The 22,800-nt window shown below is 40.0% G+C and overlaps 1 protein-coding gene across 2 annotated transcripts in view; it reads right to left on the bottom strand.

Moving 5' to 3' along the window:
* sgcd (sarcoglycan, delta (dystrophin-associated glycoprotein)) overlaps window positions 1-12,401 on the bottom strand; it is a 428,494-nt gene extending 416,093 nt beyond the window's left edge. Inside the window, exon 1 of one of the 2 annotated variants that reach the window (XM_084940968.1) lies at window positions 11,542-12,401. The gene's annotated coding sequence lies outside the window, so the exon portion shown is untranslated. The remainder of the gene's footprint in view (window positions 1-11,541) is intronic. The other variant, XM_084940967.1, reaches the window with a different exon arrangement.
* Between the last annotated feature and the right edge of the window lie 10,399 nt (window positions 12,402-22,800).

Genomic DNA, 22,800 nt, shown 5'->3' with positions numbered 1-22,800 from the left:
TCTATTCTCACCTGTTCAGCAGGAGTGGGGCGGGTGGAGGTTTGCCCGGTGCTGCAGCGGTCATGTCAGTGGGGGGGATCCGGGATTTCTCTGTTAATTTCACATTCCCGTGGCAGCGTGCTCGGTGCTCCCTTAGATTTGAAGTTTTATTTTGCGCTGTAGAAAGTTTTCTTCCCACGCAGAGTGCACAGCAGACGCTAATGTTTTTGACACTTTTTACAGAACCAAACTCAAACCAATGTCAGTACTTCCGCGTTGTAAATGCTGCGTGGTCGTACTCTCTGCCGCACTCCACATTATCCATTGTTGATCTGCACACGTCTGTTGCTGCCACGGACGTCGCTCGTACGTCATTGTCATGAGACACTCTCACAAACAAAATCACGACAGTTTAGTAATGCAGTAATGCAGAGTACTTGCGGTAAAGTAACAGTAATCTTATTACTTTTTTGCAATAGTAATCCCTTAATTTACTTGTTACTTGAAAAAGTAATCAGATTACAGTAACATGTTACTGCCCATGTCTGGTCATGAGCACGAGTGAAACAGAGATCAAACTCTCACACAGCTGACCGGCCATGTTTCTGTTCACTCTGCAAACACTGAACTGTAGATCTGAACTAGTATTTTAAGGACAAGTTAAACAGAGTGTGAGGGAGACAGCTGGGGCACAGTGACACAAATGTACGTGTTGCTACTGACATCATTCAACTTTAAACAAAGAAACATGTTTTCAGCAGGGATCACCATGAAAGGTTGATGAAGTTAACTTTATCTCGGAAAACAACATCAGCAGCTGCCAATTGTCTGACAGAAGTTGAGTCGTGAATTATCCACACAGGTGCAGGTGTGTTGGTGCCAAAAAAACTAAACAAAAGAAATGAGTGCAGATGGTTCTGCACACACAAATATGTCTTTCAGTATAATTTTATAAAACAACAACATCGTCCTGCCCCCAGTTCCTCCTGCAGCCACACAACAGAAAAGAGACTTTAAAAACTTGTTGGTTTTCTGTTGGTCCTGACGGGAAGTTACTCACTCAAAAATAAAGCTCATCTAATATCAAAGGGAACTCATTATTCTTTTCTTTATTTTAGGTCTTCTGTTACAATAGTCAGTGTTCACATTAAACATTCCCAAAGTATTGCAGGGTATCACAAAGTAATCTCTTCTGATTACTCTGAACACTCAGACCTTAGACCCTTCAGCACACATTTCCTCTAACATGGTCAGCGCACAGGTTCACCCACCTCCTCCTCAAAACTTGTTGTTTACGAGGGGCAGCCAATCACAGGGGCCAGCCTGTGTCAATAGTCAGTAGTCTAATCCACATAAAACTAAATTCTGCCATTTCTAAATGGTACTCTATAACTCAGAAAATGATTTTGTTAAATACATTCTTCATTTCCCTGACCCATGTCATTCCATCTCAAATCATCACATTTGTTAGAACATTTCCTGCTAAAAACCAGAAAATTGTAATGGTTCAAAATCAGGACATAGACGATTGGTGTGAAAATTTTGCTTAAAATATTTAAATTCTTTTCAAGATGACATGCCCGACCTCAGAGCAGACATGAGCACTTTTACAGCCCACACTGCCTAATGTGTTGACTTCATATGACACTTTTTCCACAGAAAGGCGACTCCCTTCACAGGACTTTAAACCACTTGTGTTTACCGCAACTCCACTGTAAAATATATGAAAGCAAACAGCTTCATCTTTGTGCAGTTTCACTCGTCATCGAATCTATTTGCTCTTCTTATGCAATGCTCCCTCAACACTTAGCCTGTCTGTTCACGCCTGTCTCCTCCACGCAGAGTTTACTAACCTTTGGATGGACCGTTTGTGGACTTTTGTTTTTCTCTGCCTGACAAATCAGGTCCTCGGAGGACTCAGACTCTTGACTGAAAGCGAAAAGTTCCATGTCGCTGAGGCAGGCCTGTCATCACCGCTCAGCTGCAGCGTGACACAAAGCTACTCACGGAGCAGACAGGAGATGGGAGAGAGTTGCCGGAGACCACCATGCTTTTAGTAACAGATTTGGACACACAGACAAGCATTGGAGCAATGCATGCATTTACACACATCTCTACATTAAAAATACATATACACACACACACATATCTATTGTCCTCAAGGTAAGCACAATCAAGCTCCATCTGTCAGGAGAAACATAAAGTCCTTTGTTTTTATTTGAGATTTATTTATTTTTCCTCTTTCGAGCATTAAATATTCATGTGAAACCAGATTTTACTGTTTGCTTTCTAACATTTAGCTTCAAGCATCCAGTTTTCACTCATTTGTCTGCACTGCATTAATAATGTAAAAAAGAAACAGCCATTACTACTCAGTTCCCACAAACACCTTGGTTTGAAAATGGCATAAATACTAATAATTTACATTCGTTACATATTTAAACCTTTTTTTTTTTTTTAAATCCACACACTTCCTTAATATTCTGAAAATCATCTGAAACTTCACTGGCAGCTAGAGCTTGAACCCTCTTTTCGGTACTGCATTACTTTGTAACGTTTTTCTCCTTCCTTGTTTTTGTTACTCTACACGAAATGACATGAAAGTTATACTGAAGTTTGTTGCACACGTAGTGTCACTGCTGTCAATCACCTGCAGCAGGGTTTCTTTTGCAGTGTGACGTGCTAAACTGTATTGTCATTTCCGTCTCCTGTAATGACTGAGTTGTTGATGCCAGACTGCAAAACACGTTTGGAACTGCACCACAGTCAATATCTATCTGCATACTATGAGCTGTGATTGTGATGGCATTTCAGAAGCACACCTGAACTTTTCTTTTTGGAACTGGGAATACAGCAATCTCCTGCTCTGACAACAAAGCTGTCCTTCTCCAAAAGTCCTGTTAATTCTGTGTCCCAGACCTTTGGATTCTTGAAAAGTCTGCAATAGGTTATCTGGTGAGCAGATAAGGTCAGCGGTTCAATTCCTGGCTTCTCCATCCTGAGATAAGGTAATGAACCCCAGGTTTCCTTCGATGTATGCACTGGGGTATGAATGTTGGTTAAATCACAGAGGTATAGAAAAAGGTGTTGTATGTGAAGGACTCAAATAGAGTGGAAAAGTGCTCTATATAAGTGCCAGTCCATACTGTAAGTCAGCCCAGGGTTTCTCAGTCTAGCTATGAACAGGTTCACATAAATGTAGCTGTGATGGAAACACGACCAACCATAGAGATGGATAAGATAAAATCATTTTAGAAAAACATGAAGTGCTTAAGTAGATATTACAGGCTGGAAACAACTGCTGGCACAGACAAAAACAGCAACGTTTGAAAGTGTGTGAGAGAAATGTGCTGTATGAATGTGTGCGAGCATTAAGCATTTCAGGGAGTAAGACTGGGAACGTGCTACTATTTTAATAGAGTTTAGCCTCCGTGAAGCCAGGAAAGAAAGCCAGCAAAAATGTGTGACTGTGAAATTTAACAGACTAATCAGTATCACAGCTCTTATCATTAAGACACTGGTGTAATCCATCAGATTCTCCTGGTGTACCCGGGAGAATCTGTTGGATCACAGTTGTTATTCCATTAAATTAAAGTTCAGATGTGTGGAAGTACTGTTAAGCCCAGATGGTGTTTAGGGGGTCTGAGAGCAAATAAAGAATAAAAATAAAAACTGAATTTAAATGTAGGCTTAGACTGCGTGTCAATTTTGTATGGAGTCAGCAAGTACAAATAAATGTACTTGTACTTAAAGTACTTATAGAATAATAAACGGTTTTAAATCATTTGCAGGCAATATATAATAAAGCAAGAATAAAGTTTCTTCTAATTCCCTTCATCAGGAAAAGAAAGCAATTGGCCACTTTTAAAAGAAAACGTTATTAAATGTATTAAATTAATTTATTACTCGCACAGTAAAGTCTGGCAATTTTCCAGGAACAGTGATGATATTCTTCCAGAGAATTAACCCGTCAGCAGGCAATGATTTTATACCCGCTGATCTGTAATCTTGAACATGACCTGCTCTGGACTGGGTCAGAGTTACAGCACTGGTTACTATAGTGATATACTAACAAGAAAAAAACACATTCATAACACTGAAAACCCGGAGCTGTCCCTGACGTTGCCTCTCTGAGCCTGAAATATAACAGCATTGTTCAGACCCAATGCAATCAAATTTTAAACCTGGAATTTCTATTGTGGTTTAACAATAAGAACAGTTGCCATATCATTAAAATGATTATTAATTGAGACCAGTGTGCCCAACAAAACAGGAATACTATTAGTTTTCCGGCCATCATTAAAGATGCTATTTAAAGTTAAACATAAGTGGGTTTCAAACATTGTTTCATGTTAGTTATGTGATTAGATTTGTGTGGTATGGCTGACAGTTTAACAACATAAGAATTTTACTGATTTGCCAAAGTTTAAATGGTCCATCTTCTCCTTGTTTGCCACCTGAGCACTACTAAAGTTTCCTTTAGAAAAGATGACTTTGTAATCGAGCCCTCCTGAGCTCTGAAAATCCCTGCATGCAAATCTCACGCAGGGACTTTGAGATCTCTAGTTGGTATCTATTCTTAGAACCTGCTTCCATCATATGACTTTTTCTCAACATTGTTTGCAACATTAATTTTGAATGCTTGACTATAAATATAAGTAGTAAAATACAAGTACTCTCAGTCGGTCTCAGATGAGGCAGTGTCAGGCTTGAGCGTGCAAACATCCAGCTGTTTCCTGGTTGCAGTCTATACCAGCGCAGATGTGCACAAAAAAAAAAAAAAAAAAAAAAAAAAGAGAGAGCAGTGGGGGGGTTTGAGACATTAAATTTTGACCAGTGGTGGGAGAGTTAACTCTGAATGAATGAGAATGCTCTTCACAAGCCCAGAGGGTCCTGCAGGCTCCCACTTGACTTCACACACTACACACTGAATCAATACCTCTTTGATTATTACTTGTTTACAAAGCCAGTGTGGGTTGCTGCACCATTGCACTGGATTGCATTAGAATGTGCAGGTATTCACTTTATTATGTGCACTTATTTTGGTGGCACATTGAAATAAATATCACAAGAAGCAGCTCGCAATGGAATGCAGTCCATGATTTTTAAATGGAGTATATTATCTGCGCCCATGTTGATATTACAATCTTGCAATCCTCCTCCCTTCCAGCGAAATGGATCCACATCCAGAAGTTGTTTTAAAGGCTTGTACACATCTTCAAAGCAAATCTATTGACCTGCTTTGTTCTGCCTTTTCCTTCCTCTCACCATCTTCCCACTTTGTGCACATGGCTTCACACTGCTGACATATATACGCGTGAGGCCCTGACAATTAGTGGGGACTGTTGCAGGGTAATTAGTGGAAAGGAAGTAAGCCTCCAATTTCCTTTAGCCCCCTAGAGAACATCGATGGGCATAGACACTCATGCATGAACACATGTACAGTACACCAAGAAAAACACAAATACACATAGATTTGTTGAACAGTGCTGACAAACAGAAATAGTCCTTGAATTCGTTTTTAATGCTGTATGATGCTATGGTATGGAGCTTATTAACTGCAGGGCTGGAGTAGTAACATATACTAATACTACTAATAATAAATATTAAAGCAGGGGAGAGCAAAATGTCAGAAAACGGAGAAAAAGCAGTGAAACTGAAAACGGACAAAATGCTACAAGGAAAAACCAGCCAGAAAAGAAGAAAACTGCTAAAGATGTAACGTAATAAAGAACGGGCACAAATGGCATTTTTACTAACCTACCTTATGCTATCTTTACAGTGGCTGTAATCAGTGTTTTATAATAAAACTATATCAAACGTGAAAGGGGTCTCTCATCATGATGAAGCTAGTGAGAATTATCAGCTGAATTTGCAGCTCCTCTCTGCTTTATGGAGCTTTATATCAAGTTTCAGCTCATTGTTTTGCTGTTCAGTCTGTAAATTCACCGCTATAGTTCACTCAGACTACGCTCATAACATTTTTCAGCTACAACAGACAGACTTTTTCAGCAAAAATAAGCTCTTAAAACTCACTGCACTCTACCTGCTTAGCACCAAATGGCAGATGGGGACATTTAGCAGCAAAAGAGCCAAACGCTTCACTAACAAGTAAGCAGAGAGCAAAAGACTGGATGACATTCACATTGAGGAGTACACTATATTGCCAAAAGTATTTGCTTGTCTGTCTTCACACACATATGAACTTAAGTGACATCCCATTCTTAATCCATACAGTTTAATATGATGATGTCAGCCCACCTTTTTGCTTCAAATCATCTGGGAAAACATTCTAGAAGGTTTAGGAGTGTTTATGGGAATTTTTGGACAAGGAGGCCTGACTCTCAGGATCCACTAATTCATCCCAGAGGTTTTCTATCAGGACTCTGTGCAGGCCAGTCTAGTTCTTCCACACCAAACCCATCCATCTCTATGGACCTTGTTTGTGCACTGTTGGAAGAAGAAGAGGCCATCACCAAAGTCTTTCAACAACAAACTGCCCCCTGTGTGTGCTTGCTTTGATGAATTACTACATTATGTAGTTTTTTTTATATATACCTGTGTTCCAATTCAAGGTAGAGCATTGTTCTGTGCTTTTTAAATGTATTTATTTATTCTTTTTTTTTTTTTTTTATCAGCACCAGTTGTTACTTTCATATTTTGTATTTATTATTGTTACTAATGTTCACTGTTCTTAGAAAAGCTTCACAAATGTGGTACAATACTGGACATAACTGGCAGTGCACAACTGTGCACATAAAAATACATTATCTATCCATCTGTTGACAAACACACACACACACACACACACACACACACAAACACACACGTATGTGTCCCAAGGCTAAACAAGGACACTAAAGGCTGTCATCAGACCACTAAAATGAGTTGATTTGTTTAAGGTGTCTTGATGCTGAAGGACACGGAAGGTTGTCCTCTGGCACCAGATCAGCTTCTAGGTGTTGTCCTCTGAGGTCTAATGTAGTTATGCATCACATGATCACGTGCTGTGTGCGTGTGTGTGTATAATTTGCGTGCACACAGGCCAGCATTTCTATCCTAAGTAATCCTTGAGTGATTGCTGGGTTAGAGGGAAGAAACGGCTCAGAGCTTCTTCTGCTCTAATGCAGTATTCATCACTACACTTTTCCCAAAATTTATTATTCATGTTTCTTTACCAGCTGTCATGTCCAAGTGACCCATATCATAGTGCCGGCTTCTGACGGGAACACTGTTGTTGTCTGCTCTTGATCACCACCTGCAGTCCCCCACTGTTCCTATAAATCCCTCCCTTTATTCTGTCTTGCTCTTTCAACAATTTTCTGCCTTGTCATCTCTCACCTTCCCGTCCTCATATTTGTTTCTCATAAATGTCTCAGGAGAAATGACAAAAACAATTCAAACTTTGGCACAAAACATGATGTGTGTCTGTGAAACCATTGGTTGTGGTAGAATATGCCCTGGTTCAAGTCTCTGCATTAGCCGGTTCTTTAGTGTAATAAATAAAAAGAGCTAAATCTTAGTTTCTTGTTTAACGACAAACTATTTTTGTTGTGATTTAAAATATTTTGTTGCTCTGCAGTCACATAGTGAAATTCTGAAAGCTTAAAAGCAGATAGATACACAATAAAGAAAAAACATAAAATGTAGCATAGTACACATGATGTAATGGCAGACATTAATGTGTATTTTGATAGAAAAAATTAAAAGAAAACTACTTAAATGTAGACTTGTGAGGCTGCAGAGCTCTGTGTGCACACTGCTGAGTAAAGAGACACAGCACTTTTACAGCCCACACTGTAAAGCACTGTTTGTGCTCGCTGCAGTTTTCATTATGTGTGAATAAAAAGTTGCTAGTGTATTGAGCAATTATACTATTTTCCTCTCTGAAGCTCCAACTTAAGTTCAACATTGAAAAAGCAACAGGAAACCAGGACTCTGAAGGTCTCAAGGACAGAGACGCAGCTTTGACACCTAGCTCATAGCTTTGCACAACTCACTTGGACCAAATATATGCTTATTCTGGTAACATCACCTTCTGCTATATTAACCCTCTTATCGTCAACTATTACAGCAATATCAAAAACGAGATGCCTTTTTTCAACATTAAATAATAGCACAAACAGCAGTAAATTGCCTGCCGCAAACCATTAGTAAATCTGGTGCTCGGCCAGAACGAAATCGATGTTGACACAGCAGATAATTATCACACGCTGACATCATTAAATTACAAATCATGAGATCTTTCAAGAAGGATCTGCAGTGACAAGTGACCATGCGTGAGCGTTTATTCGTTTACAGGTAGTATGAAGATGTGAAATGTTTGTACGATATAACAGGACAAAGAGGCTATTCCGAAAGTGGGACTGTTACCATATTTATTAATAAGCCTCCTCTTTTACGGTGACATGATCAGTTGTGGCTTGCATGAGTAATCACAGAGCTGACAGCTGGATGTATGTTGCTGTAATTAAGGCTAGAATTTCAACATATTATTCACTACGTTGAGTTTTTAAATACAAGACAGCTGGGTCAAAAAAAGGCTGTTAATAGACAGTCATAGAAGAAGAAAATTATATTCAAAAATAATAAATTTATAGTAAAAAAATTGTTACCCTTCACAAGAACTCAAAGTTAAGGTCCAATTCAATTCACTTTTATTTATATAGCGCCAAATCACAGCAACAGTCATTGCAAGGTGCTTGGTGACAGTGGGAAGGAAAAACTCCCTTTTAATAGGAAGAAACCTCCAGCAGTACCAGGCTCAGACAGGAGTAGCCTCTGACCAGCTTGGAGTGATGGGAGGAGATCAAGACAAAAGACATGCAGGGAAAGAGAGACAGAAATAATAATATCTAATGATTAAATGCAGAGAGGTGTATAAAGACACAGTTAGTGAAGAAGAAACACTCAGTGCATTATGGGAAGCCCACAGTAGCGCAGACCTAGGGCAACCTAACTAAGGGACGGTCACCTGATTCAGCACCAACGACAAGATTTAGTTCAGTTGTTAAAACAATATTCATATTTAGAAATGAAACCACAAAAAAATACAAAAAATAAAGTTTATCTATTTAACTTGATAAACTGCCCTGAGCCATCCTACTCGACCTCTCTGCACTGAATCATACTTGTTATTAATCTCTGTCTCTCTTCCACAGCATGTCTTTATCCCGTCTTCCTTCTCTCACCCCAACCGGTCGCAGCAGATGGCCGCCCCTCCCTGAGCCTGGTTCTGCTGGAGATTTCTTCCTGTTAAAAGGGAGTTTTTCCTTCCCACTGTCGCCAAAGTGCTTGCTCATAGGGGGTCATATGATTGTTGGGTTTTTCTCTGTATGTATTATTGTAGGGTCTAGCTTACAATATGAAGAACCTCAAGGCGACTGTTGTTGTGATTTGGTGCTGTATAAATAACATTTAATTGAAATGAACCATACATGCAGTCCCCATCACTGCGCCTTACCAAATTAAATTACTACAAACTAATAAAGAACCAAAGACTGACTCATTTCATAAAAACAATGCAAGTACACATTTAGTTTCTGACCCGTTTTTCTTATATAGAGCATTAAAATCTGCATGAGTTACAAATGATTCAGCTCTGTAGGAACTTTTGTGTTATTTTGCACATTGTCTTATGATGTGGTAACAATTTCTTGTTTTCATTGACTTGCAGATATTTCAGTGACATTCTTCAACTCACTGGGACATTTAGAGATTTACTAGGAAAGTTTTAGCAATAGTTGGTGATGAAAGTCAATCAAATATTCATATGAACTGGTCTCAGCAGTGCTGCTAGCAGTTGTGTTGTCTGAACTGCCATTAGTCCTAACCGTGCCAATAACAAGGGGCTGTCACTTCACGGCACCCACTCGCTCAACAGTGATTCATGTTAATGCTCACTGAAAGTACGAGTGCGTTCAGTGAAGACGACTTCCAGTTACTTGGGATACCTTTGTTTTCTTTAAAACATGTTGAACGCTTTTCTTGTAAGAGACATTATGAGCACTTTGATGATGCCCAAGAGCACTTTCGTTCCTCCACTTTTACTTTATCTACTACCGACATGTATGGTTCTTGTTTGCAGCCTTCGATGTGCTTTTTAAAAGAGAGCGATTCAGACAGGGTTGTAGGAAAGGATGCAAGTAATCTCTGATGAGCTCTCCAGAAGAGCCAAAACAATTGCACACACAGAAAATGACAGATTTCTAAGAGATGATAAACTGTACACCAGCAAGAAGTTTGCAGTTGTTTCAAACCCAACAATCTGACTAGAACACCAAATCATTTATGTCCTTGGACGTGTTTTGCACCGTGGACGTCCTTTGATTGAGAGAAGACTCTGCTGTTACTATTTACGGATACACACATTTTCAGTAGCTTTTCGAGGACTTTCAGCATTATGGCTCAAAGCACTCAAGATATTCAATTTTTATGGTATGTACGCTAGATGGACCGTAAATGCATCTGACTATTCTTGGAGCCGATGAGCCAGCAGGTTACATCCCATTTTCAACAAAAGCAATTCAATCTAGTCAACATATCCACCGAGAAAGCCCGAAGAGCGACGATCCAAGGACTACAGGGTACCTGGGAATGCAGTTTCCCTTTGGATTTCTGTATGGAGACGTGGTCCAGTGACACCATCACACGAGGGAACACACTGGTGCCAAATTTTAGACTAACAGTGTCGAATCCTCTCTGTGTGAAAAATGCTGCTTAATTCAGCTGAAGTTGGCACACACTCTGAAACTGAACAGACTGTACAGCGAACCCCTGAATGCAATTACCCCACATCTGTGTTTCCATATACAGACACCACACAGTAATTCTATCCGACAGGGACTAACCTAGACATTACTGAATACTTTTGAGTACTTTGCATATAATCTGAATACCAAGTAGATCCCTACATGCAGGAAGAAGGTCCATGTCCAATGCCAATTACACGTACCACTTCAAATAAGTGCCAAGCATGTCGATGCGAGCCGCTAAGTAATTCAGCAGAAGAGATTCTGATATCAAAGATGTGAAAAAATGAAAAACTATACCTACAAACTTGAGCTGGCTGGTTTTTAGGAAGGACAACAAGTATAATATAATGAACCTTGCGCTCTAAAAAAGGATTCAATATACTCGAAATACCTGCAGCTCATCTTTAATTCCTGTGCACTCACAGCAGCAGATCATGACAAACTCTCTGCTTCTAGAAATCCACTTAACACGAAATACCTCTGGCTTCTCAGCTGCAGTGCCATTCATTTCTGCTGAGCAGAAACACACGGCGAGAGCCACACTGCTACAGACAGTGGATGATGCAGACAGTAGTAAACAGGACAGAGTGCCAGCCCCGACTAATGACAGAAAGCTGGGGCAAGCCCAATAGTGGACTCAGCTTCTGGTGAAAATTAGCTCTGGAAGACTGCAAAGTAACCAAGCAAAGCAACAACAGAATCTGCCACATCACCGAGACTGAGCCGTTTCTCTCCAAAGTGCAGAATCAAGGTTGCTGAGGATGAGCAGGCTAGAGTAAGCCACATTGCAAAGTAATAGCAGCCTTACCTCTTAGTCAGATGCCAAAATCAAAGGCTTGGGAAGTCAGAAAATCATAGAGCTGGTTAAGCAGCTACAGGAATTCTCAGCTGGTCAGAAGGAAACTCTTAGGATCCAATTTCTTCTGTTATTTTGGGGATAATCTCTTTAGTTTAGAGGCTGGAGTCCAGCAGCAGCAGCAGCAGCAGACGGCTCATTTCCATGTGCAACACAGGTGCCTCTGACATGCTTCTTCTTCCCTTCAGGGGACCGGGGCGCCTCAGACTGCGATCTGGCCGGGGCAAAGAAGTGGATAAGAGTATTGACAGCTGAAGTAGTAATATTCCTGTCGGCGCAAAGAACTGATCATCCTTCTGTGTGAATTAAAGCGGTGAGGAAGAAGATCCAGTGCACCAGAGCCGCAGAGCGCACAGCCGGCGCAGCACACTCTCTGTCGCTTAAATCCCCCCAAAATGGGCTGATGCTGGGCAGACGGCAGGCAGATCAACAAAGCGCGGAGAGAAGAGGTGCTGTTGCATCAACATTTCTCTGAGTCTAGTTTTCTGTTTGTTTAAATGGGGAAAAAAAACCCTGGAAAAAAAAATCACCAAAAGAGCTCCAACAGAATCACCACCGGCATCATCTCCTCTCCGGGGCTTACTCAAGTCTGCACAGGACCGATGTGACTGAGACAGACACAGAGAGAGAAAGAAAGAGTGAAAGTGTGCGCATGCATGCATATATGTGTGCGCGCGCAATACAGGAGGACAGGCGGAGAGAAGAGAGCGGAGAGATGCGAACAGGCAGGAGGCTGCGAGCGCAAGTGGAGCCAAAGAGCGATGTGAGAGGAGAGGATGCTCAGAGGAGGAGGAGGAGGAAGGTTGAGGGGGAGATGCCTGGAAGAGAGAAAGTGAGAGAGAAAGTGAGCAGAGGGGAGGGAGAGAGCGAGGGAGCTGCTTGCACCGTCAGTGACTACATTAACAGAACTGAGTAGGTGGAGTTTTCCTTGCAGGAGCTGAGTGGGGATCATGGTTTGAAACGGAGAGAGAGCAAAAAAAAAAAAAAAAGAAAAAAAGAGTGACACACGAGGGAGGATGCAGAGAAGAGGCTGAGTTCTAAAATCACTGACAGAAGGAAGAATCAGGGTGTTTAAAAGGTTAAAGAAACCTGAGAGGAGGGATTCTCTCACAAAGCAAAATGGAATTCGTGCACAGAGTGGAGGTGTTGGTGTCTGCTGGGGGTTGGCAGAGTCCTCCACCTGCAGTGAAGCTGGCACACCGACAGCCCGCCTCTTGCCAGGGGTCGTAAACATTGATTAGAATATTTAAAGACGCACGCGCTCACGCACGGGAAGGAAACACGTGGACACTTTAAGACCCTGGTGTAGGCGCACACACACACACACACACACACACACACACACCAGCAACGTATATTTACACAGCTGCACTGTATAAACTTATAAACTAGTTATAGACTTGTTTCAGCCTTCTCTTTATTTGGATATGGATTTCACTTTATTGCCTATTTTGTGCTCCGTCTTTAATTTTTGACTTTATAGACATATTTATGTGTTTGATCATGTATTTACACATTTCATATAGACCACTTTGTGCTTACTGCAGATTGTGTTGTAACTGTAGGGAATGTGTGTGAAGCACTGTAGTATTTTTCCATGCAGATGCGCTGTTTCCTGTCAACACATTCTCATGTTAGGGGACCGGCTTCTGTCAGGGTCAAGCAGTAAAACTCACTATTCCTTCAGCTCTCCATAGAGTGCCATGTTAACATGCCTTCAGCCATGAAAATAACAGTTTCCTCTTAAAGTCGTAAAAAATAAAATCCTTCCATTCTGATACTTTCCAGGCCTAAAATCAGGAGTATGGTTCACTTGACTGACAAATATGGTGGCCTGAAGTTGTTGGCCCCCTCTCTGCAGTCACCAAAATGACCCCCCCTCCCCTCCCCAAAAACCAATGACTGACGTCAGAGTGGCCTCATCCATTTGTTAAATACAACCCATGCATAGGATCTGTCAGCTGTCTGTGTGAGCAGCTATGTTGTAGACTCTCATAGCATGCTTTGAGCGACGGGGCTTCACCTTGCCCACTCCTCATTTACATGCAATTGAGGTCAAGCTGGCTTCCTGTGAATCTAACAGCATGACTCAGTATTTATGGAAGCTCTTGAAAGACTTTGAGAGTAGCCATTGTTGCTCTACAGTGAAGATAAATATTCACGGTGCTGAATCTATTTCTTATGTCCAATATTTCTAGAAGCACATTTTGCTGTATTACTTTCATGTGCAAAGTGATGTTGTTTGAGAATGAGCCACCGATAGAAGTTTTGATTTGTTGGCCATCTTTGGTTTGTCGGTGTGAGGGTTACTGGGAAACAAAGTGATATCAGCAGGTAAGACTCTTCTGTGTATGGAGTAAGAAGTTCCACATTTGCGGCTGGAGATGGTGGTGGTTGAATGATTGTACGTGTTCATCTTTCATCATTTCCACACTTCCCAGTCGCCGTCTGCGTAACCAACCATGCTATACACCCTGCTAGTGAATTTCAAGCATCAAGGTGAAAAACTTCTAATCTCCCTGAAGAGATGAAGTTTAGGGCATGCTATGCACGTGGCATGATTTGATGCCTCTGGGAAAATCCGCCAAAAAAAAAAAAAAAAAAAAGAAGCTTTGAATGTAGCTTTTGCCGATCAAAAATGAAAATGGATTCTGTGGAGCTCATTTTGCACCCAAGACGTTTTTAAGAGAACTATCTGTGTGCATAAAGAGAACATTTGAAGGGTGGAAGCAGACTGCCTGGATGACGTGTTCATCCAATCAGGCGCAGGTCAGAGTTTGTCATCACTGAAACCTGCTGTCCTCCTACAGCCACTCTCTGCTAGAAGCTAACTCAATGAGCATCTTCCTTTTGTGACAGCATGAACCCGGTGCATACATACCAGTGGACACCTACCATTTATCAGCCAGGACACCAGGAGCTTTCTGTTTTGCACTTCATCATCACACGTTCTTCTTTTTCTTGAATTTGCTGATTAGGTTTAATCACAAAACACTACTTGGTCTACTACTTCTGTAGGTAAAAACACAAGCGGCCACCACAATTTGATTTATGATGGTTACCCGGTCTATTTAAATAGACGGAGTGTGATGAGATCTAACTGACAGATCTGCACTAAAGCTGGTTTGGTCACGGCACAGACAAAGCAATGTTATTCAAGACTCTGAGAATGAAAATGGGATTGTTTTTGCTTTTCCTTTGGCGTGCACTTGAATTTATTGTATTAAAAATATGTATGCACAAAATTTCCTCCTCAGGTGACATTTTAAAGTTGAAAATGTTATCCTGTTAGTGCTCTGAAGTAGAAAAGCAATGCTTGTAATGCACCTTTGACATTTCTGCGCTTGCAAAAACATGCAAGTACAATATGTGCTTTTATTTGTGTAGGTGTCATTCTAAAATGAGCACAATTTATACGCCCCACTACACACACACACACACACACACAGCGAGATACACAATTGCTTAAAGAGCAGAATTTTCCACAACTATACACACATACATTGCACCTGATATACACACACACCTAATTTGCTGAGAAAGCTTTTTGCGCTGATGCAATCAATACTTGTTATGAAAATAATACTGGCCTGTTTGTTAAGTGATGGAAGGTTAAGGGAAAAAAAACACAGTACATAAATTCTTTTCATTGTAGAGGCACATTTATCAAAATCTGTTTTTCTTCTTCTTTGGTTGAGTGCAGCAAACAGCATGTCTGAGCAGTGCATGCAATTATAAAGACATGCTTCTGTAAGCAGCCGTCTATATTAGCAGCTGGAAAGCCAGCTTACTGCCACTGAAGACTGAGAGCGTCTCAGGACACAGTTTATGGTCAAATGAAGAGGATAATTATAGGTGACCTTTGCCAATAGCAATTAAAATAAACTGTTTTGTCCCTAATTTTGAGCTTAAGTAAGGGATGGGTTAGCTTCAGCTCCAGCTTTTAGGTTTTTAGAGCGGGGATGTCAGTCGATGTTATTATCGTCAACTGCATGGCATGCTTTTAAAACGTAAACAAGCATTCTTAAAAAAAAAAACCCGCTGGAGAAGCATTCAAGGCAACAGCTTAGTGGCGATAACGCAAGTGTTCAAGGCCAGAAATGTGACAAAGGAGAGACAGATCAGCTTAAGAATCCTAAATCCAAATATGTGCCTGTTGTTCTCTTTGATGCAGGAACACAGTGACGCTCACAGATAGCAGACATGCATATCAGAACTATGACCTGTGGGGTGGAAAGACTTTTTAAATCTTATTATGGGACAAATTTTTGTCAAAGATTTTTTAAAATTTGACTCATGATTCTAAACATGAAGTTCTGGCTGCCGAGCAGTGAGGACTTTCTGAAGCTGTCAAAGGAAAAAGGCGAATATGTTTCGCTCTAACGTCTGTGTAAAATCTCTCGGGAAATGTTGGGATGTCCACTTTTTTCATACGTTATCAGCCCGCTGAATAACTTATCACTTGTTATCAGTCCCATACGTGAGGCCAGTAGGGGGCCTCCTCTGCCTAGTAGTGGGCAGTTACAGTCCTGATCAAAAGTTTAAGACCACTTGAAAAATGGCAAAAATAAAAAATAAAAAGATAAATCATATTTTGCATCGTTGGAGCTTCACAAGGTTCCAAGTAGAGCTTCAACACGCAACAAGAAGAAATGGGAGTAAGACAAAACATTTTTTTGAGCATGCAATTTATTGAAAGCAATGCTGAAACTGAAACAGCTGATCAAAAGTTTAGGACCACACCTCCAAAACACTCGTAAGTCCCCCAAAATCTTTTGTTAAAAGGGTTGGCGTAATAAGCAAATGCTTCAGCCAATACCTTTTGATTAGCTTCGTCTCATGCTTTCTTGCTTTGTGGTAGATCTTTGTTCTGTATTCATTGAGATATTTGAATGCTAATCAATAAAATCAAATCAAATAAAAAAAATAAAATAAAAACAAAGTTCCAAACATGAACTCAATAAGTAGCTCCACCGTTATTGTTGCTCACTTCAAAAAGCAAGGGTTTCGATGAGGTGAGTGGGAAGAGTGGTGAAGACGGCTGCACAAAAGGCATCTACTGTCTGGAACTGTTGTCCATTTTTGTAAACTTTCCTGGCCATCCATCCCCAAAGGGTTTTAATTGGATTTAGATCAGGGGAACACGCAGGATGGTCCAAAAGAGTGATGTTATTCTCCTGGAAGAATTCCCTTGTCCTGTGGGCATTGAATACTGTAGCGTTGTCCTGTTGAAAAACCCAGTCATTACCACAAAGACAAAGGCCCTCAGTCATCAGGGATGCTCTCTGCAACACCTGGACATAAGCAGCGGCCGTTTGACGCCCCTGCACCTCCTGAAGTTCCATTGTTCCAAAAGAGCAATACAATTCCACATTTGGAGGTTGAGGGAATGGCAGAAGCTTAAAAAACAAACAGTTGTCAGTAGCGTCTGCCTTTTGGACAGTTATGCACTGTTTAGGTTCCAAAAATCCAACCAAAGTACTCTGTCTACCTACGATTTACCACTGCAGATGCTATAGGCAGTTCTTTAAATGGCTGCATAATCAGTATTATTTTATTGCTCTCTGTTTATCACAGATTACAATGAATGAAAACTACCCATATATGGCATTGAAAGTTTTGGGCATAATGAAGTAAAGCACTGGTGTCCTAGCATTACCTTTGCTTAGTTGAATTCTATATTTTATTTAATTTATGTGTAATTTTATTTTTGTGAGACCAGAACCTTCCAAAGCTGCTGAGGAAATCAACATTTTGAAGAGCCGCATGCAAGCTAAACACGACTCTGCAAAATGTATGAGGAGCAAAATACCCAAACACCAACAGCTAGCTGTTATTCAGCTGAAGCGCTAAATCTGTCACTCAGAGGGAGTTTCACAGGCTCACTGTTGGTCATGTGGTAGAGGAAATGCTCCAGAGTTTAGCTTTGGTTACACAAAAGTGCTCCACTATTAGTCATTGAAAGTAATATAATACTGATTGTGGGTAAAATTATACTTAATATCTTAAAATCATTGTTGTGCTGACATTTCAAGTGTTTGTACTTAGTAATTATTGGACTCAGATACTCTGTATAAGCTGCCAAAAAGAAGAAGATAAAGATGAATGTTTTCTCAGTGATGCAGTTTTATTGAAGTCAGATAATGCAGTGTTACTGCCTTATCACTGTAATCACTGCAGTCAGTTTTACAGCCTGATGCAAAAGAGTATGAAAAAAAAGAATGTAATTCAGCTGTTTTCTTTACATTGAGGAACGACCGCTGTCGCAGACTCCACGCTGGTTATTTAAGAGGAATTAAACTAATAGTCTTGACTCAGCAGTGGCAGCGGCAGCAGCCTCATCCAGCACACATCAGTGCAAAGCTAATGCCAGCGAAAGTGTAAACTGGTAAGACGATCACTTCAGTTTTCTACTTTTGGCAGTGACTTCTTCCTAATTGTCATTTTATGTTTCACAGACTTAATGAAACAATGTACTGGCTCAAAATCAGGAGGCGGTCGTGAGTCATCTGTAGAAAGCCACATGAGTTTGGAATGGCCGTTGTCTAACTGAACTGATTCTTATGCAATGTTATTAAGACTGACTGAAGTTAATAATGAGCGCTCTGTTGCTTTTTTCCCCTTGCGGCTTACTTTAGAGATCTTTTTCTGCCATTTTCAGGTCAAAACTTTAATTTGTGCTTTTGTTTACGATCTAAAAAACTAATGGCACATCATCAGCCTCAGGCAAACACTAACAGGCGACTTGTTACCACTGAGACTGAAATACCAGTTGCGATGTCAATTATTTACTTGATAAAGATCTGAAAGTAGAAAAATACCGGTGCAGCCTACACAGAAGTTTTCATCCCATATTTTCAGACACATTTTTGATTGGCTCAGTTCTGTAGGACACTTTTCTAAAAGTCTGGCTTTTATCTTTTTGTCTAGTGGCTGTGAAGACAGCTGGTGAGCTATCCTCATGGATAAAGTGCAGGTTAACTGTCACTGTCTTTTGCTGCCTACACTGTGCCCTACAGGGAGTCACCACAAAGACACAAGGGACACACAGAGAAAAGAAAATGCAGCCACAATAAAGACCGAGAAACCTCAGATGGCCGGTGAAGCTGCTGAAAGGAAAATCTCAGAGGCTTTTTTTCTTGTTGCTCGTTTTCTGTTATTTTGAGCCTTTTTCCGGTTTTGTGATGTGACAACGAAACCTGTGAGTCTCACAAAAAAGTATTGGTCAGAAAGATTTGTATCAATCTATAAAGCTAAAACTGCACCAGGGGTGTCAAACATAAGGCACGTGGACCAGAATTGGCCCTGTGAACTCTCCAATCTGGCCCAGGGGATGGCTTTAGAAAATGTAAGGATTTTAGATGTATTTTAACAGGTTTTAGGGCATTTTCTACTGATAAAAGCTCCCCTGTAACCATGGATACTACACCAAAGTAAATATGTAATAGATAAACTATTAAAAAAACTAAACAAACAAACAACAAAAATCTGTTTTTTCCACTATAAACTGAGAAATTTGTCATTTTTTTTAAACACAGTAAATCTTCCAGTTTATGATTACATGACAGTCTGCACAATGAGCTAAAAAAAGTCAATTTCTTTATCATGTAAAACAAACAAAACAAAAAAAAATGATGTATTGTTGAAACTGCACTTCTTTTTCAAAGTGCCCCACAATGTAAAATGAGTTTGACATCCCTGAGTTACACAGTTACCCAAGAAGAAAAAGCATGTCTAAGAAAATGATTGCATAAAGCAGTAAGAACAAGCTTTCCTTTGCAAAGTTGCATTGAAACATTGGTCCTTCACACGTGAGGGCGGTGTGGATGTTGTCCCCCAGGAAATTTTGCCCATCTGATGCTTAATTTCCTGAATTTTAATTAATGTTTTTTATGAAGCAGCTTCACCAAAATTAATTCTATAACAAAACACTGAGTGTATGTATGAGCTCATGATTTACTTTTACAAATCGAGAGTGGAAAAAATAGCTATTGGTAAAGATAAAAAGATGCTGGAGGCGTTGATTCCTTCCTGTACAAAGTTCTAGCAAAATAATTCCTTCAATTCTTTTGTGTTTTTATTGGGACAGACAAATGTATGTGTTCCAAATATATATTGAGGCTGTGCGTCCCCATAAATGTACTCATTTAGTTTGCTGGGCTGTGGGAGTGTCGCATGCTGGAGTTATGACATTATAAATACGAACAAAATGTAAATTTTTTATATCACCGAAGCACTCCAAAATTGAACACTCATTTATTTGAATGATTGCTTTGAAAACGAAAAAGATGCACTTTATCATCAGTTAGTGTGCTTTTGCGTGTGGAGAGGTGCTCTTTGTTCAGATGGCGCCTTGCTGTAGGCTCGCTGCCTGTTAAAATAACTGTGAAACATCACTTGCTAATTCCTTTTGCCTGTCAGGATGTACTTGGCAAGTGAAAGCAGGCTGAGACTGCTGATGGTGAAACAGAGATGGATAAACAGCTCTTTGTACCAAATGGAAGCTACACAGCTAGAAACAAAGCTCACGCTCATCTAAATTATGCATGAATGTGATGTGAACTCATTGCTTTAATGCTCTCTTGGAAGTAGTAAACGTGCAGATGCTATGGGGCTAAATGTATATATGCCCAGAACAGAAAGCACAAAGTGATGAAAGAAATTACACACAAAAGTCATTTCCATGTAAAAAGATGTGACTAATCTCGCACAATTGTTGCTCGGTAAAGTGAGAAAATTCGGGGTCAGGTCGACATGCTTTTAGAAACAATAACAAAACATTAATGATTGTCAAGTCTCTCTCTTCCATTTCACTGGCTGAGCTGTAAGAATGTAAGAACAAAACGGAGACTAACAAAAGCTGAGTCATGCACATCACTTATACTGCTGCCTAAAAAGAAATGACTTACATTATAAAATCAGTAATAAAAATATGGATAACTCCTTATTAATGTATATTTTCTCGAAGATATGATTTCATTTCATTTTCAAAGCTGTTTTGAAAGGAGGCCTCTTTTTTGTGCATTTGAGAGATTTCTTTAAAAGACTCTTTTAGAAGCTGAAGGTTTGAGCTTTCTGGCCCTCAAGATTTCCAGAAGTCTGTAAAACAGTTCTGATGACCACAAGTCATAATGGAGAAGAATATAATACAACTAACAATAACAGAATAGTGAGACGATGAGGGTACTCGAAGTGGTCAAGGTCAGACAGATGTACTGCGTTGCACAAGTTTGAAAGCAAATATTCACGAAAAGCCAACCAGCTTCTAGTTCTGGTCAGACCTCGAGTTCAGCCATGGACACTCGTTCTCAACTAACTGCATTTGTAAAACCATTTGTCACTAAATTAAAGGCTTAGTCATGGTTATTTTCATCACTGTATTTCATATCTGGTGGTGTGCCAGGCCTAAACTTACCCTAGGCATTGCAATGTTGCATGCATTTTTAAAATATTGCACAGCATTGTTTGTTGCAGCTGCTGTTACTTCTCGCCCTGCTGTTTCCACAAACTATTTAGTGGATCTGCAAAGCATTTATGTCTTGATGCATGCATGCAAAGCATTTACTTAAACATGCAGTCACATTTTTAAGAATGCACGTTCTGCTTGATAGCGTGGCTCATTCGGTAAAAAAGGAAAAACAGCATCCATAATAAAACAAACAAACCAAAAAAAGAAGGATGAACCTAATAAGATGTGGTTTTCTGTTGCAGGTTTCAAAGAACAGCAGACTGAATGAAACTGACAGGCTGAAAAGTTTGAGGAGGGAAAGAGGAAACAAAGAGAGACAAGCTGGGAACAGAACGATGAAGTGCACTTATTGCATGTATGCTGTGCACCAGCACCAAAATTAGCTCTTGGTGGCCATGTTCCTGCCAGGGACACATCTGCGGATCTCATCTACTGTCATCTTCCATCCCCATCCCATCCCTGCAAAGTGTTTTGGAGAAGTACTGTGAAGCAATGTAATATTAGTTTAATGTGCAGTCTTATCTGCATTTGGGCTTAAATCTGTAGGGATTTTTTTTTTTTTAGCAGTCTTGCAGAGCACTTTCTAAGCGTGCATGCATGTGTCTTTCTGTAATGTGGGTTAGTTAGTTAAGAATTTCATATCATCATACTGAGAGTCTTTATTTTAAAATGATATTTTTTTTTTTTTTTTTTTTAAATCAGACATCATTTGCATTTGATTATTAGGGTTGATCTGCAGCGAGAAAACTAGATTATAAAGTCTGGCATGTTAGGTAGGTGTTTTGTTAACGAGTGGATCCTTTGGTCAATATTAAAAGAATCTGTGATGAGTTTCTCTACAGTGATTCTGTTATTGTCTGTTCTGTAGCTGCGCCTGTTCGATTTTTCTAGATAAGGCTCAAGAACCCTGACAATTCATATTTTAGCCAATAGACATGGTCACTTCTTCTTCCTCTTGGACAGATTTAGAGTCTAATTTTACAAAAATAGTTTATTCTTTTCCAAACCAACTGTGTAGGCCGAATTCTTTTTAAAAAATTGCCTGTTCACTCTGAATGAGTGCATGCCAACACAAGCAGCTTTAGCCATATGCAATCATTTGGACTTCACGTACATTAAACCATGCCACTAAATTACTCCTCTAAACTTTGCTTTTGCAATTATCTGACAAACAATATGGGCACCTTTGTGGTGTTCCTGTACAAGCCACCCAACATGCCTATGCTACAGTTCTGGTGACAGAAATTCACCAAAACTCCAACACAAACTATGGATGTGGTTGTGCTGGTGAATCCATGCTAACCAGCTAGCTAGCTTGAGTTTATAATTTAACCTTCAACTCTCTTTTCTACTTAAAATAATTAATAGTAGCAAGAAACTGAGATTTTTACAGTGATAAGGCCCAGTTTGCACAAACTATGGACAACTTCACGGTGCTTACATCCATCTTTTATATACAGTGTTTTTACCATGCATTAGAAATACTCTTTGAATTTATATCTGATTAAGCTACTACAGCCACACCAGGGAAAACTAGCTGCTGTCATTTGCCATAAAGACTGCAAGAACAACGGGCACAGTAAGACGGAGTCCGATATCAGTCTGATGTCATTATTGCAATTGATCTTTCAAATTGTTGCTGGTTGCTTCACCTTCTTCCAATTGGTTACCAAATAGAAAAAATGTAATGCAAGCACCAAGCAACCGCTGATTTTTCCTAGTCACAAGGAGGTTGTGCTATT

Source organism: Perissodus microlepis, chromosome 10 (assembly GCF_051167445.1).
Source record: "Perissodus microlepis isolate ML-2025 ecotype Zambia chromosome 10, ASM5116744v1, whole genome shotgun sequence".
Lineage (NCBI taxonomy): Eukaryota > Metazoa > Chordata > Actinopteri > Cichliformes > Cichlidae > Perissodus > Perissodus microlepis.
Note: the sequence above shows the minus strand (reverse complement) of the source record. Positions and strands in the feature narration are given on the sequence as shown.